Here is a 23035-nt window from a genome sequence, read left to right on the forward strand (position 1 = left end):
GCAATAAATGAAAGCTTTCTCTGTAATAATGAAAAGGAACATACAGTGTCACCAAGAACATTTCAAATTTTTGGCTTTCAGTAAAAGGTGAAACAGGAGCACAATGCAGCTGCCACTGGCCATCACGTTGCTACACTTCCCATTTATGTGATTTTGGGTGGAGACAAGTCAAGAACTATTGAGTGCAGTCGAATATCACTGCAGCGGATGATTAGCGGTGCAGAATGGGGTCCGTAGCAACTATTTCTTCGAATACGGTAGTGTGCTGTGTGATGTAAACACCTCGGTTTACCCTGCATTGAAATATTGAGGTACTTCCTCAGATGATAAGAGAAGCATTGATATTGTGGTGCCCAGCCGAGCAATGCAACACAGGCGTATTCCCGTTTTATGACTTGTTGGCATCAGCCGCAGCTATGTTGTACAAGCAAGCCAATGCTGGAGAATTCTAAGCGTAAAGGCACAGGCTTACAGCCTAGCCTATCCTGCAGCTTTGTGCTATTATTCGCCCTGCTTGCAGTGTTGATTATTTTTAAGTGGCATAAGGATAAAGGAAGGCACCAAGTTTTCCAGTCACTTACAATTCATAGGAATGGCCCTACGCGTGTGAGGGCGCCATCGCTTAATCTCAGTTAAAGTTTTAAATGGCTCAGTCGCTTGTACACGTAACAGAGAAGTGTGTTCCGTCTATTATTTCATAATGTTAAAATTATTTTGATGCCACAGGATACCAATTTTATTTGCGAGCCTATATTACAAGACGTCTTGAGTGCAGCCATGTAAGAGCTGTTACTGGTCGTAGTGCTGGTTAGTGCGGGCTACGGAATATACATAGGCGCCACAAGGACTACAGTTGGTCTATATGCAGGAAAATATTTGTACAGATCCTTTAGGTATATCATCAACATGTTAATTTCATGTCACTGCGCAGAAAGCGGAAACGTCTTTCCTGTAACATTGCACGACAGCGGCACCCATCAATCAAAAATAAAATATGCATATTCAATTAAAAGTTGTTAGTTTCCGCCCATCATGTCTATCGTTCTCCTATTCACGGCGCCCTCCCGTAACATTTTTCTATATAAGTGTCAAAAAGGTCGTGCCAACAAGCCTAATTTAAAACACACGTGTTGTGTTTGTGTTTTGTTCTGTGTGTTAAACACACGTTTTGTGTGTGTTAAACACAAACACATTTTAAACATTCTTTTTTTGTTGAAGAGCATCAGAATTAATCTAGTTCAAATAATATAATTTTGTTTCTTACGCCATTGCTAATGTAATTTTCTGGTTTTAATCTGCCCTCAAGGAAAGAGAAATTGAAATCTCCGTATGTCATAGTTGGCCGAAAAAAGAATCGTTTAATCACTCATGGAGAAAGAACTCTCCCATCCTCCAGTATTTTTGCATATTGTTCAAAATCTGTAAAACATTCGGGCCATATTTGTCGCGCTAATCTTTTTCCTGATGGAAGAACAATTTCAGGCAGCCTTCCTAGACCATTACCGTATGGAAAAGCCAAGTGTATATTCCTGCTGTAAGTGAGCACCCCCTGTAATCGTTATTGTTACTTTAATTACCTCAGTGAGCCACTCAACCTTGTATCGAGTGTGCTTAATGACATATTGAAGCGCAAAGGCACAGTTACAGAGAAGACACACAGACACGCGTCACAGGCGCTGTGACTTGTGTCTGTCGTCTTTGTCATTAGGCGTTCGTACTAAAATAGATCGTTTAGCAAACGCCAATAAGCCCAAACAAAGTCCTCACTGTGTTGGCTTACGCTCCATCAAAAGAAATGCTACATAAGCAATAACTCTGCGTGTAGGTTTTTTCTTTAATATTTTTGTCTCTCTCACCTACCGCATCCTTTTGCCCCTGCCCAGTACAGGGTAGCCAATCGGAGATAATCTCTGGCTAAACTATCTGTCTTTCTTTTGCCTTTCACTCTGTCTCCCTTCGCTGGGGAGGAAATATAAAAACATATTTGCTGAGGAGTACAATTACATTCTACTGTCATAACGGCAGCTAGCCCTCGAAGAGAAGACTCTATACGGGAAATGTCAAGCCAAAGAGAGATTCAATGCAAGCACTTCTTAAGAAATAAAACAATGAGTTTACTGACCCACTCTCACAAAATCCAATTAATTTTTTGTTATTTCAGGCTAAGTGCACTCTATTACTTGTTTCAAACTAAATTGGCCGGTAATAAATAGTGTAAGGTCTCGTATGAAAACATTGTAGGAAATCACCAATTTTGTGTGGATCTCCTCGGAAAGTCTTTTACTGTAGGTGTCAGTCTTGGGGCTGACGGCAGTCACATCTGTAACTAAGCACTCAAAAGTACGGAAAATGTCAAGGGCCCTTTCATGTCCTATTCTTCAATACACGTTTGCTAACTGATAGTCAATATCGCATATCGCAACGTAACCTGTAGATAGCAGAATTATTGTTATAGCTGGATATCGAAATCACCAGCATAAATGTAGATACCCACATTCCATCTTTATCAGTGAGGTTCGCGTAGCAGTTTGCCCTGGAATTCAAGATGGGCTCAGTCTCCACAAATTTAGAAGAGCAGAGTTTTCGATTGCACGACTGCTGCGCACTATTTAAAGAAGGGGGAAGAAAAACGACTGATCGTCCTTCCTCGCCAGACTTAATTGTGCGTTGTCGGTCCTTGCGTTCGCGCAGCCAGCGATTTCTGGGAACGAATGTGATCGAAATATGAGATGTCATCGTAGCATAGTAGCTGCTTTGTTCAAGCTGCTATCTAGGTTTTCGGGGTCTTTCCTGACAGAATAAAGAAAGAGAGTTTACGGCAGCAAATATGCACGAAACAACCATCAGGCTCGTGGCCCTCTACCTTTTATCCCCCAGCATCCCATCCATGGCTTCCTTAGAAAAATGAAAACTAGACCACCGTGTGTCGTTTCTTTACCCTTGCCACCGTTTTGTATTTACCACTACAGTTATGGAAGAAATTTTGCAGTTGAGTACCACTCAATCTTAGATCCAAAACCCCAATTTAATTCACTAACTCTTTGTATTGCAGAAATATTTTATGGTACGTGCTTTGAGCCAGCAATCCAGTGTTACTCATTGCAGTATACACGGTGTCAAACTGCTAAGCACCAAGTCGCAAGTTCGTTCTTGGGCCAGCGCGGCCGCATTCCTTCGGAGGGGGCATCGAAATATGACCGTGTACACAGCCCTGTGTTCTTGTTCAAGAAACGTAGGGGATGGAGATTCATGCAGAGCGCTTCACGGCGGCGTATCTCATAAACCGCTATGCTTTTTCGGAGAGCAAAGCCCCACAATAGAAATAAATTTTAAGCCTTTTGCATCTTCTGTCCCTTTATGCCGCTCTACAAAAGTGTATGTGTAGTTGTGGTTGGCGCAAACAGGAGCTTTCGCTGCGGCTTTCGGAATGGCCACCATATTTGCTTCAGTGGCAGATAGATACCAATGTTGTGCGAGCCGACGCAGCACACAAGTAGAGCTCTTCGCTGGCTATGGACCCGATTACCCTACACTCGCAACCCCTTTTAGAACCAGCGCACTCAATCTCGACCACAGACACCATCTGTCGGCGCGGCCGTGAGTGAGATCAGCGAGACACTGGCGCTAAACCTAAAGTAAGTGGCAAATAATGTACGTTGACATGGCACGTCGGAGTTACTGTAATGCAATAGCGTCCCGATGATTCTCAGCGCTGCAATAACTGCAGGATTGACTTGCGCTGCGAACCAGATGAAAACATTTGTGAGGATACAACCTCATTGTTTTTGTAATTATCGGCCATCCAGTGACCATTGTTGTTAAAACAGTCTCCGGAAGCGGACCCGTCTAGTAACTCACATACTGCCCATTGTTTACTACGCTCTCGCCTGGATAGGCACAGTTGGCATAACATCACCTCCTGCGTCCACCCACGTTCATCGTTGTAAAGAATGACGAAAGTAAAAGATCCTCAATTGCCTGAGAGTACCAAAACAGATTTAATGCAGTTACGTTTTAACGATGCCAGTTTAATGCACGCTCTAATTGCAGTGCGGCGTCAGAAGGGAAAAAGAAGACGAATCACTTCGTCGAAACCTGTTGTGGCGGTCTCGTTGCACGAGATACAGCTGACGTGTACGTACAGACTATACACGCGTTCCCAAAACCTAAGTTCATTGAACACTTGACGGGAACAGAAAGAAGAGCGTGTTACCTTTGGTTTCCCAAAGAAGCGATAAATAGGAATGAACAATTCGGCGGCAAAGGGCGACACGGTTAATCAATGACGTTCAAGCACCGTACCGGTCTGGCTGGCTGGCTTTTAGGTTGCTCTTGATAGCACGTAACTACCTCTTGCCTTTTCCATGGTATTACTTTTTTATATAGCTTTCTTAATCGATCAAAAACGCGCAGCATTTGACTAGTGTTTTGAACTGATCTTAGAAAAGTTATTTATGTCACTTTCAAGGAGTCAAGGATTGAAACCGTGTTTAATGTTTTCCGAGCCATCTACAACTGAAAAGAAAGCAACACACGAGATTTGCGCATTAGTGGTCCTGTTCCAATACAGTGTATATCTACGATCAACCAAGCAACTTATTCGGTGAAGTGTTTCTACGGCAGCGTTAAACTGCCGTAAATACTGAACATCTGAGTCCAGTTATACTGCAGGATGACTGATGCTAAAGCTCATGCGCGTGAGCACAAATCCTGCGGCAGCGCCGTCGAATACTCTGTCGCAGGAGGCGCCTTCTTTAGAAGTTTCCACGCCACTTCGTGATATCTTCCAGTCGATTTCACTAACGCTAGAAGTACGGGAAATATGTTCGATCAAGTGAAGTATCTTTCTTGTTAACATGATGCAGATCGGGGCTCCATTAGTGTAACGTGGCGAGCCGCAGTCTATAATTCGCTAAATACGTCACTGAACTGCAGCGCACAACGCCATAGCCTGCAAAAATATCTAGAGTCTTTAAGCGTGCTCATTCGTACTTTCCCCGGCGTGCGATTCTCTTCACCTTCAGTGATTTCCTCCTCCGCTTTCTTCGTGGCTTAGAACATATATTGCCCCATAGCACCAGCAGGCCAGTTACGCGATCTCGTAAAAAAAACGCCCTATACAGTAATGCACGGTAAGCGAAGTGCATACGTAAAGGACCTAACTTACCGTTTACCTAATAAGGATTTGTCTGACGATTACGATACTGCCTAACTTGAAATTCGAGCGCAGCTCTATACGCGTTTTCATTTCGCGATATATTGGCTGGCGGGGACAATGTGGCTCTTGCGGCACGTGGCAAACGAAGCGAAGTGTGGCGCAACTGACTCACTAATCAGAAGAACGCGAGAGGCAGCGCGTGGGCGTGATTAACAGCAGCCGCTGCAGACAGACCTCCGCTCATGGAGCACGTTGTTTCCATCGAGGGACACGCTCACTGCATTCCTTATCGACGGCGCTATCGCTTAACAGACGACACACGTTGCTGTGCTGCCGTCTCGTAGCGATCAACTTGTCTTCTCATGTTTTCGCCATACAGTCCTCCACCGCTTTCCTCCTCTCGTTCTCTTCGCTATCGCCGTCGTTCTTTCCCCACTGCGCTCCGCGTTCGCTCTTTCATCTTTCGCTGCTCTCATTCGTTCGGTTACGCCGAGGGACGTCGATTCGCAATGCAGGAATTGTGGTTTATGAGCTGCGCTGTAAAGTAAAGCTAGCTAACCGGACCAGCCACGCCCGGAACTATGTGCTACTGCGTAAACATAATACATGCGTGTGCTTGATATCCCCAGCAGTGCTGCAACTTATTTGTCGGTGGCGAGTGCGTCAATTAGATTACCAAAAACGAGTGAAATGAGAGAACTAAAGCTGTCTATTTGTATTTATACGGCAAAAAGGAGTGAAATAAATAAATTTGATTTGATCAAGCAAGCGATGATGGGCTTGAAGTCCTGAACTCGACGTACGTGTGCCAGACTGTACAGTGTTGTCATGTTGTTTGAAACGTTTTGGGTAACGTAGGCAATTATTTAGCACTATATATTATGCTGATCCTGTGCAACACTTTTTCCGAAAGTTCCCTAGTGTTGTAGGGCCCGTGTCGGTAAGCAATACACAGTGAATTTACCAGAAGTGTGCATTAGGTACTTAGATGGCTAATATACTTACAATGGCAGTTGAAAAACAAATTCAGCCTTCACATTCATATTGTGAGTTTACAAATGAGTGACCATCCGAAAAACACGAGTGATCTGATCATTCTAGCACGGAATTCGGCATAGCTCACATTACTGCTGCATATTTTGTATGTCTCGGAGCTATTTAAAGGCGACCTCTATTCTACGACATTCACTTGGCAGCATATTAACATGGCGATATTAACACCTCTGACAGGGGCAGGCGGCTCAGGGCATCAGCAGGTCCCAGGTCCTTTCCCGGACGGCAAACCATCTGGCAACTGTAAGCTGCCAGCCTCAAGGCCCAGCGTACCACTCGAGGTGATGCATGCACGCGAACTTCGTTGTCAGGCCCCAGCAGTCCAGACAGCGGCTTGTGATTCGTGACCGCCTCGATCTTCCGGCCCCGCAGAAACTACTGGAAACGTTCGACACCGTACATGAGGAGCAGACGTTCCTTGTCCAGCTGGCTTTAGCATCGCTTTGCAGCATGAAGCCGACGCGAAGCAAGCGACACAGGGCATTCCTGGCCATCTTTGTCCCGCTATGCCAGGACACATCCCACTCCGTACGGCGACGCATCTATGGTCAGGAAGGCAGGCTTAGCAGGACCAAAGTGTACTCGCACTGAAACCTTCGTGTTCAGCTCCTTGCTGCGCCGGAAGGCCCGTGCTGCTCCTTCTTCCAGACCCATTGATGACCATTTCGAAGCAGAAGATGGAGTGGCTGTAGATGCCGCGATAGGTTTGGCAAGAAACTCCTGTAGAAGTTGATGAAGCCGAGGTAGCTCTGAAGCTCCTAATTCTGGGACTTAGCCACATTGATCACATCAACTTTGTGGGGAGCAGGCGCTAGGCTAGCCTGGGAAATGACCTAACCCCAGTACTCAACACTGGGGGCAAGGAAAATGCACTTTTCCAGCTTGAACTTCAGACCAGCGTCCAGCAGTCATGCCAGGGCGTTGTGGATGGTTTTTCAGGTGGTCCCCATCGTCGCCGCCAGTAACCAGGATGACGTCCAAGTACACCGCAACGTTCCTCGTGCCCCTTAAGAGGTTTTCCATCTCCTTCTGAAATATGGCTGTGGCGGAGGCCACGCTAAAAGATAAGCGCGTGTACCTGAAGAGCCCCAAAGCGGTCGATATTGTGACACACTTCCGGGTGGCATCCTGGAGCACCAGCGGCTGGTAAACACCTCTGAGGTATAGCTTAGTGAACTTCTCTGCACAGAAATACTCTGACCAGAGATCTTCAATTCGGGACAACGGGTACTTCTCGATCGCAGTGACTGGGTTGATGGTAACCTTGAAATCCCCGCAGATGCTGACACTGCCATCTCGCTTGAGGACTGGCACGATGGGAGCGGCCCATTCATGCGTTTTGACGGACACCAGGATGCCCTCCCGCTGTAACCGTTGCAGCTCTTGGGTCACCCCGTATTTCAGGGCGAACGGCAGTGGGCGAGGCTTGAAACAACATGGCTGGGCTCCCTCGCGTACTGAGATGCCAGCCGTCGTACCGAGGAATGTGCCCACCCCTGGCTGGAGCAGGGACTTGAACTCGGTCAGGAGGCTGGGTAGATCTTTCACGACATGCAGGTTGGTTTCATGGTACTCTAGAAGACGGACGTCCAGTGCATAAATCCAGTTTCGGCATAGCAGCGTCGGCGACGACCCCTTGGTTAAGTAAAGGGGAAGGGTTGACTTCCTGTCGCCAAAGTGAACGTTGAACTGCGCCTGGCTCTGGACCTGCCCGGAGTAGGTGCGCAGCATCACGCGCGAAGCCTCGATGGAACTGCCGGAGAAAGTACGCTTGAAGAGTTTCCCGGCCATTACTGACACGTTGGCCCCTGTGTCCAGCTGCATGGAAAAAGGTGCCCGCTGATTTCAAGGCTCAGCGTGTACGGCGGCGTACAGGATGGTACCAAGCCTCTGTGCCACATGTCGAAAATTGGCCGGTCCTCGGCCACGACGTGGAGCATGGCTGCGGAAGTATTTGAGCCTGCTGCCGCACGCACCCACCTCGTTCCCTTGCGACGGCTACCCTGGCCGCAGGCTTGTGTGGTATCTGGGCTTGAAGCAGGCTGCTGCTGCTGTTTGCTGTTTGTCCTCCCCATTTGGCATACCCTTTCGAGGTGCCCAGTTTTCCCGCTCGTGAAGCATTGTGCTTGAGTGAACGGGCGCTGTGAGGGGGAGTGGGCACCACCACCGCGGCCGCAGGTGGTGCCCACTCCCCCTCCCTTTGTCGCCAACTTGTTGACCGCCGCTTCCGGCGACGGTGAGCAACTCGCACGAGATATCTCGCCAGCGTCCTTGGCGACACCTTCCATTGCCAGTGCTGGCTTCACGGCGTCGTCCAGCGAGGGGTAGGCAAGCCCCAGGAGTCGCGTATGCATGACGGTGTTGTTGATGCCGTAGACTAAACGGTCCCGGAGCAGCGATTCCAGTTGGTCCCCGAAGGCGCAGGCACTCGATAACCTTCGTAGCGCAGCAACAAACTGTCCGGTTGTTGAAGCGGAAACGCTTCATTAGTGTGGACGGTGCTGGGTTGAAATTCGAGTGCCGTATGCTGAACAGCTCACCCAAGATTTCAGCAGGAGAGCAGGAGCTCAGCCAGCAGGCGACTGAAGACACGGGCCCGCAGATGGCCAGCAAAATGTCCCGGTGTTTTACCTCGGCTGTGTTGTTTGCCCGGAGGAACACATGGATTTGCTCCTCGTCAATTGGCCAGGAGGACCTCTATCTCAAGGATGGCTCAAGCCTTCCGTACAGTGGTATGATGGCAGCAACGTGGGGTGGTGTTTCGCCACTCGCGGGGGCGTGGGCTGATCCGTGGGCAAATGCCTCCATTATCCCGATCCGTCCGAGTTCGTGAACAAGAGGGGGCTCGAGGCACCCTCCGTTAGACAGATGCTCCGCAGCGTGGTAGTGACGAAAGATAACTGACCGCCGAGCAGCTGTGGTCGTTTCATGTTTATTCCGGTGCGGCGACCAATGTTGCCTACCGAGCCTGGCGGGCAAACGAAGATCATGCTCGAGGGGCGTCACATGCTTGCTACAATATGTTTATTTGACAGCTGAAAAAAACCAACACAAATGCAGTTAAGTTCTGGTACGAATGAACTCATTTAGTAGATTTATGCGTATGTGACCACTCAAGCAAATATGCTGCAATGTCTTAGTGAACTGAGTAGTAGCCAACGTACCTGTGACGTCTTCAGCAGCGTTTGGAAGAAACGCCGAATTCAGTCTGCTAATTTGCTTAGAGGCCTTGGAGCCTGCGAACCCTGAAAATGAACTTGTATATGTGAGCACTCAAGCACTGCAATGATTTTGTAACTTCTATTACCTGTGAACTCTGCTTGGTTTTGTACTGAAGCAAGTGTCTTGCAACTAATTTTGTACCTGCGAACTTTCCAGCTGTGTTCGTGTATGTAACTGCTAAAGTGAGCCTTTAGTGATATTAAAGTCGACCAATGTATCTCTAAGATCGTTAGTGTTTAATGTGTGCGACCGCTGAGGCAAGCCTGCAGAAAGCCTGAATCAAGTAGCTTGCTTGATGACTGATACACCTGTGAACTTTTCAGCAAATTTTTCGTTTATGTCCTTGCAAGCGCTGAAGTGAGCCAGCCCACCGTAGGCCTCCTTCCAACTTCATTTGCGCCCCATTCTTACAAAGCGACATTGATATTCGTTTATTGGCCGAGGTACACCTGAAAAATATGGCCTCATCACAAGAAAAGGTTTGCTTCAGTGACCTCATCCAGAATGCGCCATAGACGCAGAGTGCATTTGCACTTTAAATAAGTGGTGTTACGTTTCGCCTATGACGCGCGCTGTAGCCGGCGCGGATTCAACGGACGCCGGGGCTTCGTTCAAAGCGGCGGACATTTTGGCCCGTTCGGAGCGGCCGCGACGCATCCCCGCCGAGCGCGTCCCGGCATGTTTCAGTGCCACGTGTCTTCGTGTGTGCGTGTGTGTGTGTGTGCCCACGCTTGTCAAAGCGCGGCAGCTGGGGAGAGGAGCTCCCCCAGTGTGAAGTGAGGAGGTCTGACCGGCGCCGGCCCGGCTGATGCGTCACCTCCTTGTCTCTACATGTCTTTCAGTCCGTCCGTGCACTGCTGTCACGTGGTGTCATCTCGTGACCTTCCTTCTTGCCCGCGACGCCCAGAGTATAAGAGCAGCTGCCCCCGGACGCCAGGAGAGAGGCTCCGATTTCTTCTGTTGAGTAAAGTGCTCTCCCGTCTCTCTACTTCGGTCGACCTGACCGCCCGGTCTTTGCGATGCTAGAATAAACAAGTTGTTCTGTTAGCAGTCGCCTCATGCTTTGCTGGGACCTTCGGATGCTTCCAGTGTGCCCCAGGCCGCCAGGCCAACGCTACCCTTGGGGCTTGCGACCCAGTTGCAATAACGGGCGTCAGCACTGAGGTTCCAACAGCTGGTGGCCGCGCTGAGATTCCAATAGCCGGTGCCATCAGTGAGGATCAAATAGCTGGTTGCCAGCGGTGAGATCGCGACAACGGAGGCCAGCAGCGAAGATATGCGGTTGACTGTATGCTGAGCAGCACAACGACTATCCGGGAGCAGTGCAACGAGCCCTGTGTGATGACTGGTTGCCTGCAGCGGAACGACGGCGCTGAATTCTTGGCTGCGAGGTTTGGTGAGTGCGGGACTTTCTTCTTCTGAGTTTTGCCAGGCTTTTGTTAGTGTCAGAAACGGAGCTGGTAATTGTGGTTGTCGTTGCTGCCGGGTTAGTTGCGGCAAGACAATAGTAGGCAGTAGAGAAAGCAGCATTCGGAGCAGCCATGGATTTGAAGTCGTTGCGCAAACCGAAATTGCTGGAGCTTGCAAGAGAGTTGGGTCTGGATGTCTCAGACAAACTCAGAAAACCAGAACTGCTGAGGGCTATTCTTGAGTTAGAAGCTGAGGATGACGAGCTGTCGGAATGCCTTGAGACCATTGAGGAAAGGGCAAAAAGACAGGAGCGTGAACGTAAAGAGCAGCTAGAACGAGAGCAACAAGAGAAACAGATAGAACGAGAGCAACAAGAGAAAGAAAAAGAGCGAGAGCAACAAGAGAAAGAAAGAGAGCGCGACCGTCAACACGCTTTGGAAATGAAGCGTCTCGAGGTAGAGATGGAACGCGCTCGTAATGGAAGTCAGGCACACGGTGCAGGAGAACGAGTATTGTTCAAAATGACTGACCTGATGCGGCCGTTTAAGCTTGGAGAGGACATTGGTTTGTTCCTGGTTAACTTTGAGCGAACGTGGGAGAAGCAGGGTTTCTCTCGGGAAACGTGGCCACAGCGCTTGCTCATTTTGTTACCCGGCGAGGCGGCCGACGTAGTCGCTCGCTTGGAGAGAGAGGAGGCAGAGGATTTCGACAAAGTGAAATCGAGTCTGCTAAAAAAGTACAGGCTGTCCGCGGAGGCGTTCCGTCGGAAGTTTCGGGAAAATGAGAAAGGTAAAAGCGAGTCATATACAGAGTTTGCCTACAGGCTTATGTCAAACATGCAGGAGTGGCTCAAAGAAGAGAAAGCGTTTGGTGACCACGAGAAAGTTCTGCAGTGTTTCGGGCTAGAACAGTTTTATAGTCGGTTACCTGAGAACGTGCGGTACTGGGTCTTGGATAGGCCAGACGTTAGTACGGTGGCTAGAGCCGCTGAGCTAGCCGAAGAGTTTGTGACGCGTCGGGCTCGCGGAGCTAAGGACGGTCAAAAGGGTGAATTTGGCTCCAAGTTTGAGAGGCCGAAGTTCACGCCCATGAGAGCAAAGGGGGACACACGTAGTGCGGATGCGAGTGAAAGCAGTCCGACCGAACTTAAGGAGACGGCGGCAACCGAAGCCGAACGGAGAAAGCGGTTCGAGACGAGGCAAGCGCGCGTTTGTTATACGTGTCAGAAGCCGGGTCATTTTTCGGCGCAGTGTCCAGAAACAAAAACAAAAGTCGTGTTTTTGTCGTTATGCAGCACTGACGAGAACATGAAGCTTCTCGAGCCTTACATGCGAGACCTCCTCGTGAACGGGAAAGAGTGCCGAGTGCTTCGCGATTCCGCAGCAACGATGGATGTAGTTCACCCCTCTTACGTAGAACCCGATATGTTCACGGGCGAGTGCGCATGGATCAAGCAAGCCGTGGAAGCTCATAGCGTGTGTCTGCCCGTAGCAAAAGTGCTTATTGAAGGTCCTTTCGGAGCACTTGAGACGGAGGCGGCAGTGTCATCTATGCTGCCCCCTCAGTACCCGTACCTATTTTCGAACAGGTCCGATCACCTCCTGCGCGAGAAGGGGCTTTTGTTTGGTGAGGCTAGCGTTCAGGCCTTAACCAGATCGAATGTTCGGGAGCTCGCTGCAAAGGCGGTAGTTGCGGGGCCGACGTTGTCGAACGATGAGAAAGGGTCAGAGGCGCAGCAAGCTGATATTCAGAGCACGCCCGAACTGAATAAAATTGAGCCTGTAGCGTTAAAGGCACCAGATACTGGTGAAGAAATTCCCGATGCGGGAAAGTTAGAAGAGCTATCTGCAGATTTGCTCATCGCGCCTACGTCAGACGGACTTAATAGGTTGCTAAAAGTCAGCCGGGCGGCTTTGATAGCCGAGCAAAAGAAGGATGGCAGCCTAGAAAACATACGCTGCATTGTCAAGGAAGGTATCGCCAAGAAAAATGCTCGCTTTGTGGAAAGAGGTGGGGTCCTGTACCGGAAGTATCTAGACCGCAGGGGAGTGGAGTTCGATCAGCTGATCGTGCCTCAATGCTATCGTCAGGATCTGTTGCGCTTGTCGCATGGGGGTTCGTGGTCCGGACACCTAGGAGTTAAGAAAACTAAGGACCGTCTCTTGCAACGGTACTATTGGCCAGGGTGTTTTCGGGACGCAGACCACTTTGTGAAGACATGCGACACCTGTCAGCGGGTGGGCAAACCAGGGGACAAATCGAGGGCGCCGTTGAAGTTGGTACCTATCATTACGGAGCCTTTTAGACGGCTCGTTATTGATACAGTGGGACCTCTGCCGGTAACAGCCACGGGGTACAGACACATTTTGACTGTGATCTGCCCAGCGACAAAGTTCCCTGAAGCAGTGCCGCTTAAAGAACTCAGCTCAGTTGAGATAGTCAATGCACTACTGTCCATATTTGCGCGAGTTGGTTTTCCTGCGGAAATCCAATCAGATCAGGGCACAGTGTTTACTAGCGCTTTGACGACAGCCTTTCTCGAAAGGTGCGGGGTAAAGCTGCTACACAGCTCAGTGCACCACCCCCAGTCGAATTCCGTTGAGAAGCTCCACTCCGTCATGAAGCGCGTGTTGAGAGCATTGTGTTTTGAACATCAAACTGACTGGGAGCTGTGTCTGCCTGGGGCGATGTTTGCATTACGGACCGCGCCGCATGCGGCTACGGGGTTTTCGCCAGCTGAGCTGGTGTACGGTCGCTCGCTTCGGTCTCCGCTTCGCATGCTTCGAGAATCGTGGGAAGGCAGGGGCGACGACCCAGTCGTGGTGGAGTACGTGCTTAAGCTCCTCGAACGCTTAAGAAGGGCACAGGAGTTGTCAGGTGAAGCAATGGCAAAGGCCCAGCAGAGGGCCAAAGTTTATTATGATCGGACAGCCAGGGCCCGTCGTTTTGAGGTGGGCGATGAGGTCATGATATTGCGCACATCGCTAAAGAACAAGCTCGACGTGCAGTGGGAGGGCCCAGCACGAATTGTTCAAAAACTGTCGGACGTTAACTACGTGGTGAGTCTGCCAGGAAAACGGAAAGCACAGCAAGTTTACCACTGTAATCTGCTCAAACCCTATAAGCAACGGGAAGCAGTAGTGTGTATGATGGTAAACGCTCCCGAAGAACTTCCGGTCGAGCTTCCGGGACTAGGCTCAGTGACGAACAGGGAAGACACCGATCAAGTCATTAGTGACTTAATCAGTAAAGCACCGCTGTCGCCTGAGCAGAAAACCGAACTACACCAGCTCTTACAAGAGTTTCAAGGTCAGTTCTCTGAGAGGCCTGGTAGGACTTCTGTCCTCACCCATGATATAGAACTTACCTCCCCAGAGCCAGTACGATCCAAGGCGTACCGGGTGTCACCCCGCCAGCACGATATTATGTAGGCTGAGGTGAAGAAGATGCTGCAGCTCGGTGTTATTGAGGCGGGTGAGAGTGATTATACCTCCCCTTTGATTTTAGTTGAGGTACCGGGCAAGGAACCTCGTCCTTGTGTCGACTACCGCAGGCTAAATTCCATAACTAAGGATCAAATTTATCCGATCCCTAACATCGAGGAGCGCCTTGAGAAAGTTAGTAGCGCTCAGTTTATTTCCACCCTAGATCTTGTCAGGGGTTATTGGCAGGTTCCACTTACAGAAGAGGCTAGTAGGTATGCGGCGTTCATTTCACCAATGGGAACATTCCGTCCTAAAGTGTTGAGTTTTGGTTTGAAGAACGCGCCATACTGTTTTTCAAGCCTCATGGATAAAGTGTTGCGGGGACAGCAAGAATTCGCTTTACCGTATTTAGACGACGTAGCGATATTCTCCGCATCCTGGTCTGAGCATTTGGCACACTTGCGGGCAGTGCTAACCCGCCTGCGCGAAGCGGGCTTGACAGTCAAGGCTCCCAAGTGCCAGTTAGCACAGGCCGAGGTTGTCTACCTCGGTCACGTGATTGGTCGGGGTCGTCGCCGCCCCTCTGAAATAAAGGTGGCCGCTGTGCGAGACTTTCCGCAACCGCGCACGAAGACCGATATTCGGTCGTTCTTAGGTGTCGCCGGCTACTATCAGAGGTACATCCCCAGGTACTCTGATATCGCGGCTCCCCTGACGGATGCTCTAAGAAAGACAGAGCCGCAAACAGTCGTCTGGGACGAGACAAAGGAAAGAGCTTTTAGCGCCCTAAAGAGCGCCCTAACAAGCCAGCCCGTGCTACGATCGCCCGACTACACAAAAGGGTTCGTTGTTCAGTGCGATGCTAGTGAGCGAGGCATGGGCGTTGTACTGTGCCAACGGGAAAATGGAGAAGTAGAACACCCCGTCCTGTATGCTAGTCGTAAGCTGACCAGTCGTGAGCAGGCGTACAGCGCCACCGAGAAAGAGTGTGCGTGTCTCGTGTGGGCCGTTCAGAAATTGTCATGCTACCTAGCCGGCTCGAGGTTTATCATTGAGACGGATCACTGCCCTCTCCAATGGCTGCAGACCATCTCTCCCAAAAATGGCCGCCTCCTGCGCTGGAGCCTCGCTTTGCAACAATATTCTTTGAGGTGCGTTACAAAAAGGGGAGTCTCAACGGTAACGCCGATGGCTTAAGTCGAAGCCCCTAACGTGGGAATCAGCCTCAAAATTGTTTGTTATTGATGTTTTTCTTCCTGAGGCAGGATTTTTAACATATTGCTTTTGTGTAGTGTTTCAAAGTGATGATGTGCTTTGTAGTGCAATTTTCCGATTTGTGGACGCGTTTTGAGTGCTGCTAGACTACTGTAAGGAACTAGGCAGTAGTAAAAAAAAGGGGAAAGAGCCTGGCATGGCTTAGTGAGGATTGTGCCGTGCTTGCTGACTGAGCGGCTGAGTTTCGGCGTAGTTCTAACGCTTGCTGGGAACGAGAGAAAAATGAGAACTCTCCCGAAGTCACTTTGCAGTGTCCTCTGTGAACCTGAACGTGAGAACGAGGCCTTCTCGGTGCGCTGCGCTCAAGAAACGCCGAGGGACGACCGACTTCGGTAATGAGCATCATCGAGCGACATCCCTCCGGACAGCGGATGCAGTCCCCTGACCATCGGGATCTCCTTCCCCCGGCGGGGCGGTCTGTTACGTTTCGCCTATGACGCGCGCTGTAGCCGGCGCGGATTCAACGGACGCCGGGGCTTCGTTCAAAGCGGCGGACATTTTGGCCCGTTCGGAGCGGCCGCGACGCATCCCCGCCGAGCGCGTCCCGGCATGTTTCAGTGCCACGTGTCTTCGTGTGTGCGTGTGTGTGTGTGTGCCCACGCTTGTCAAAGCGCGGCAGCTGGGGAGAGGAGCTCCCCCAGTGTGAAGCGAGGAGGTCTGACCGGCGCCGGCCCGGCTGATGCGTCACCTCCTTGTCTCTACATGTCTTTCAGTCCGTCCGTGCCTTGCTGTCACGTGGTGTCATCTCGTGACCTTCCTTCTTGCCCGCGACGCCCAGAGTATAAGAGCAGCTGCCCCCGGACGCCAGGAGAGAGGCTCCGATTTCTTCTGTTGAGTAAAGTGCTCTCCCGTCTCTCTACTTCGGTCGACCTGACCGCCCGCTCTTTGCGATGCTAGAATAAACAAGTTGTTCTGTTAGCAGTCGCCTCATGCTTTGCTGGGACCTTCGGATGCTTCCAGTGTGCCCCAGGCCGCCAGGCCAACGCTACCCTTGAGCTTGCGACCCAGTTGCAATAACGGGCGTCAGCACTGAGGTTCCAACAGCTGGTGGCCGCGCTGAGATTCCAATAGCCGGTGCCATCAGTGAGGATCAAATAGTGGCCATACAGCAAGCAGATGTTTGTGTCTACGACAGCGGCACTAGTATCAAGCAACTTCGTTGATGTCTAATGTAGTTGTGACAACTTGAGCATAACTTGTGTTAGTGTGTGCAACTACTGAAGACGCCCAGACGAAAGGCTCTTGTAAGTTCCTTATAGTGGGTGACATATCTGAACTTTCAAGCAATATTTTCCTTCAGATGCCTGTGCCCGCGGAAGTGAGCCGCAAGAACCATCATGATAACTTCCATAGAGGCCCCACTGTGAGTTAATATTTCTTGCAACCCAAAGTGCATGTATAAATAGTTTATTTCCTGCACACTTTTACTGGCCATGATGCATCATAGCCTATAATGGTTTAGCTTGTATGAAGAAATTGTTGAGTAATTTGTTTGCATTGATGTGGTTTACTTAAAACTACACAGTGCATTTGAGAGTTAAACTTTGGATCTTCCTGCAAGTGCTTTATTGAAATAAACGCAGTATTTTTGTTGAGATTGTCAAATGGCTCAGAAGCCTGCAGAATATATTTCTATTCGTTCGTTTCTGCTAGCACAAAAAAGTACAGCTCGCATCTCCTGACTAATTTTAGTTTATGCTATGTGCTCTGATTTATTGCTTCTTCATCAAGCTCGATGAAATGTATTACTGTAGCAGGATTTTAGGTCCACAGTGCTTTACTGCACTACAGACTTCTTTATCATGCTTTAAGATGCGGTGGGCTGTATGTTTTGCCTGCCTTCTGGTACTTCAGCTTTTACATGACCAAAATATTTGTCCACCTTATATACTGTTGGGATGGAACTTCATGAGCCACAAAGTTCGCTTTAATCACTGCCCCACGAGCCAACAGAAAACAAAACCAAGCTTACCCTTTTAATGGCATGTAAAATGCAGCGGACGTGCTGCCATGCAAGGAAACATCATGAGCAACGTCTCTATTATTATATAAGCAATATGAACATCCTGTAGATATCCTAAATCAACACATAAGAGTCGCACAAACGTCATTGTACAATTGGGAACTCAAAATATCCGAGCAGCGTCCTACACTCACACAAAAATATCCTTTGGACGTGCTCGGGGTAATGCAATATGAATTATCTATGTTTAAACATCTATCGCACGTTCGTGGGACGTTTTGAGGGATTTCAAATCGCGTGCATGTGACGAACCTACGGATATACCAAAATGATCTACAGGAATTTGAATGTCCCATTCCTCACATCTGTTGGACATCTGTAGGCCTTTGGTAGTCCAATGTGTGGCGGCCATCCTCATCCCGCCGGCGTTCTGAGACGCCTTCAGGGCAAGCTAAGCATATCTATTGCTTGTAATGCTTTATCTTCGGGCGCTAGAGCGAATTTTATCTAAGAAGCTTTCTTTGCCTCTTCGACTTTCCCACTGCTGCTGTAGCTGCTGCTCCTGTTGACCGGTATACTGGGTACAAGACATGAGCCAGGCACCGCGAGAGACTCCTTTGGATCCTACCACGTCGAATGTGCACAATACCCTTTGGAACTCCCCGGGCGTCACCTCATTAGCCTGTTGACAGATTTAATTATCCGCGACCCCCCTTAAGCATTGAAGAAAATTAAGTGCTTACCTTTCTACTAATATACGATTCCAGAGAAGACGAAGATAGAACTGTAGAGAAGAGAAAGCAGAAGAGGGAGTTTCCATACAAGGGGGAGGGGGGAGCGTAGACGTGAGAAGGCAAGGAAACCCTACTACTATACGACAGCGGTTGAGTGGAAACTAGATAACCTTTAGTTCAAGGTACGACACAGTACGTTCCTGCTAGCTCTGAAAAATAAACACCATGCAATTTTGTGACGCGGACAAATCACTCAGAGCGTGCAGAAGCAGAGCCGCTTCAGATAAAGTGCAGCGCAGGGTCCAGGCGACACTGCGGAAGCGCTTGGCCGTCAAATCAACACTTCTGTGTCTATCGCGGTAGCCTTGTGGCTATGGCATTGCTAGGGGTCACGGATCTGATCCCGACCGCGGCGGCCGCGTTTTGACGGGGGCGATATAGAAAACGCAAGTGCGCTTGGGTTTTGGGACACGTTAAAGAACATCACAGTGTCAAAAGCAATCTGGAGTCCACCACAATGGAGTCTGGAGTCCGCCACAGATTGTGGTTTTCGCACGCACAGCCCCATAATGCAATTCAAGTTTAATACTTCTACCACGATGCCATATGTTATGTGAGCTACGGACAAGGTTTAACCCTCTCAGGGGTTATTAAATATGACGCACAAGAAAGCCGCAACCTTTCCCGGCGTGTTCTGTGTACTACGCAGAGAAACAGTAGTGGTACATGCATCGTAGCGTTTATCTACTCACCACTTTGGTGTTAGGCTAAACATTGGAGAAATTAAGCTTTTTCTGTCAACATCACCGCTAATTTGCGTCCCTTACCGTAAGTTCCCTTACGTCGATTCTCACAATGCGTGGGATCTGCATAATTTTTTTTTCCGTCTTACTCTCACTATGTGCATCGGGGCTGTGAAAACAGCCACATTTCTCTTCGAACATCACAACGCGGCCTGGTTTTTATATCGTAAGAATACGCATTCCAAGAGCGGTGCTCTACGCGTAGTGAACGCTTGAGGCCATGGTTTGCCAATAAACATCAAACTTAGCAGACACAAAGGCGGCTGCTCGCGGTCGCCTTCTGCCGATGTCAAACTACCCGTAGATGTATTCCACAGAATCACCTAGTTCATTGTTTGATTTCATAAAAGATGAAATTGTCTAACACCTCTCCATTAAATTCCAGAATTAAGAATACTACCTTGTTGGCATCCACACCTCCCAACTATTAAACACGTATGTGCTGCTTGCTAAGAGCAAAACAACTGTTGGCATACCAGAGTTCCACGCCTGGAAGCTGAAGAGCGGCTTCCGCTGTAATATACCTACTATTTCAATAGCGAAGAAATCCTGAGTATCGCTGCTGCCCCGAAGAGGTTTCAGGTTCCTTTCTGTTCAAGAACCAAGCGGCCGTAACCATGCTCGCACTCGTTTGGTCGGGTTTGCGTTGCACAACCACCGCATCCTGGCTAACACCACTGAAGGCCGTCCGGAGTCTCATCGACCTCTGCTGATACTTACGAATTCGCTTCGTGCGCGATACAACCGCCTGAGCTGCGCGGCGAGTTTGCTTTCCTAATTCTGCAAAGCTTCGTACTTCAACACACTGGAGCTCGGGAAGTCATCAGTGACAGAGGGCGTGTGATTATCTCCGTAGTGGTTGAATTAGGCCCTTCTTACTGAGTGTGACGTAATCTGGCACAGAGCAACTGCTTAACATCCTTTAGCTAGTCCATTAACTGAGAACTTCAGCAGGACTCTTATCGAAATGCTCAGCACATACACCGTGCCCGCCAACTCCAACTCCGACATGGATCCTCCTCTTGTAACATTTGTATATTACACCACAGCGCAGTTGACCACGGCTTCTCGAAATACTGTTGTTTATAAGGAATAAAACATTCGTGCACGTCGGACTGAGTGCTTCCATACTAGCAACACGCCTCCGAATGCCGGAAAATATGCGAAGTGTAGCTGAATACGTGCAGCAGTGGCAACTTGCTTGTAGTTCGGCAATGGAAGGTCAAACTCATCAAGAGAATCTACGGGACAATGGTCTGGACAATTCAAACTCTTCATACTGATTCCCTCCTTTGGCAGTGGATAAAACATCACGCTCCTGGTACATCTCCAAAGCTTGGGGCTCAATATCACGGGCCCTAGCAAATCGACGACGAAGTCTCCGGTAAACTAGTTCATCGAGTCTCTGACGCCGCCTTACTACGTTCAGCTTCGTGGTTGTAAGACCGTGCACATCAACCGCTTCTAAACATAATATCATCCCATTATTGAACCGTTACCATGAGTTACCAGGATAGCTTTTCTTTTTTCAGGGGGCCAATGTAATGAAGAAGAGTGCACAAGCATCATTTCAGCAGCTTGGCTCGTAAAGACCGATGAAGTCTCGGCGTTGCAGCAAGCGCTTAGGTTTCATTCGAACCACCCTCCGCTGGACCTTCCATGATGGCCCCGTCTCCCGCCACAACCTGACACCAAGAACAAGACAACAGTGCTCTCCGTGACCTTGTCGTCACCCTTTTTCAACACCGCTGCTAGGACACTAGCTGGAGCGACCAACAGGGGTGAGGACACAATACATTAATCTCTGTCTATATACCGTCTTGTACAATAACTTTGAAAAACAAGGTTTGTTTCGGGGCACAATGTGAGTGCATTTTCATTCAAAAATCTTGTCGGGCGAAAATGCTTTCTGCGATCAGAACGCTGCCTTTCTCGGAGTTTGCGGGAAAATGTTTGGCCCACAGGGGGTTTGTTCTTTGTCAATTACGGTGCGGGACCAGACATTTAGGCGGGAAATTACTGCGCTTGCACTCGTAGCTCATGACATTATTTTAGGGATTCTGTTCTTACGTGAGGGCGGAGCAACACTGGATTGTGGAACCTGCGCAATTTTTCTTGGCCGCAGTGTGAGAACTGCAATGACAGATAGCACCATTGATGCCATGTGCGTTCTCTCCGTATCGCAAGATGTGTGTTTGGCCTTTAAAACTGCAATGTTTGTACCCGTGACGTCTTTCCGTAGCCTTTTTGTGCTCATTTACCTAAGGTTTCTAAAATGTCTTTGCACGTACGACTGAACCCATCGAGCTGATATCAAGCAAGCAGAACTTTCTTTTTAACGCAACGCCAACCGTGAGATGTGCTGGGGTACACTTGTTCTATACCATGTCACACTTTCTTTTTGTGTGCAGCAGTTGACCTGACGCGGCAAAGGACATTTTCACCCCACACATCTGCCAAGGGCGAATGGCGGCATGCAGTGCATCCTCCGTGCAGCGCGACAGCCACATCCGCCGGAACGTCGAGCCATGCGCTTAGGTAAGTTCATCGCGCTGTTTTATTATGTGCTTACGAGCAGATGTTCAGACCGGAATGCACTGTAAAAAAGCGCAAAAGAAACGTACATCAGGGCTTGACCTGACAGCCCGGCGGATGTGGCTTTTGGATGATGCATTTGTACATTGAGCTAGTCTATATGTAAGGAGCAACAAACCTAAAATTCATTTATAAAGCAGATTTCTCGCTAAATGTATATCGTGGATTCGATTAGTGAGAAATCAGTGAGAATTTATTAGTGAGACCCAGACGGCAGTTTTGTTATGTCAGGTGCACACCAGAGACACCCTATGCCCCAACCAATTCTGTTCCCAGTTTCCTATGATAGTGAATAACATCTACACATGGTACAGTTTCCAAACGCATATTGAGCACGCAAGGAGGGTGATTATATTTCGTAATTATATGTAGTCAGTAAAAAAACTCCAGCAGCACAACACAACCATTCCGATCAAAATGGTAGGCACAGGAATTATTTTCTTGTGGCTGATGGACATGCGGGTGTAGTATCCTTTTTCTTCGGGACCTCAAGTTTGAATATACCGACAGAGGACACATCTATTAAAATATTTACCTGCTTGATTACCGTAAGAACGAAAGCTTTCTTTGTAATAATCAAAAGAAACATACAATGTTACCATGTACATTCTAAATTGTTGGCTTGCCGTAAAAGATGACGCAGAAGCACAATGCAGCTGCCACTGGCCATCACTTTGCTACACTTCCCATTTATGTGAACTTGGGTGGAGGCAAGTCGCAAAATATTCAGTGCAGTCGAATATCACTGCAGCGACTGATCAGCAGTGCAGAATGGGGCCCGTAGCAACTATATCTTCGAATAGGCTAATTGTTTTTCGGTTGTAAACACCTCCGTTTATCCGGCATAGAAATATTGAGTTATTTCCCTAGATGACAAGAGAAGCATTGGTTTGTGCTGCTCAGACGAGCAATGCAACACAGGCGCATTCCTTTTTTTATGACTTCTTGGGACCAGCCGCAACTACGTTGCAAAAGGAAGCCAGTGCTGGAGAATTCTAGGCTTACATGCACAGGCTTACAGCATAGCCAACCCTGCAACTTCGTGCTGGTATTCACCAATTTTGCAGTGTTGTATGATTTTAAGTGGCATAGAGATGAAGCAACGCACAAAGTTTTCCAGTCACTCACAATTCATAGGAAAGACCCTGCGTGTCCCAGGGCACGATCACTTAATCTGGTTTAATCTGAGTTAAAGTTCTTAAATGGCTCAGTCACTTGTAAACCTGATAGAAAAGTTTGCTCCGTCTACTATTTCATAATGTTACATTATTTTGGTGCCACAGGGTACCAATTTTTTTTTGTTAGCCTATTTTACAAGAGGGTGTAGGTGCAGCCCTGTAAGGTCGGTTAGTGCTGGTTAGAGCTGGCTACAGAACACACATAGGCGCCACAAGGAA

The sequence above is a fragment of the Dermacentor albipictus genome, chromosome 2 (assembly GCF_038994185.2).
Source record: "Dermacentor albipictus isolate Rhodes 1998 colony chromosome 2, USDA_Dalb.pri_finalv2, whole genome shotgun sequence".
Classification (NCBI taxonomy): domain Eukaryota; kingdom Metazoa; phylum Arthropoda; class Arachnida; order Ixodida; family Ixodidae; genus Dermacentor; species Dermacentor albipictus.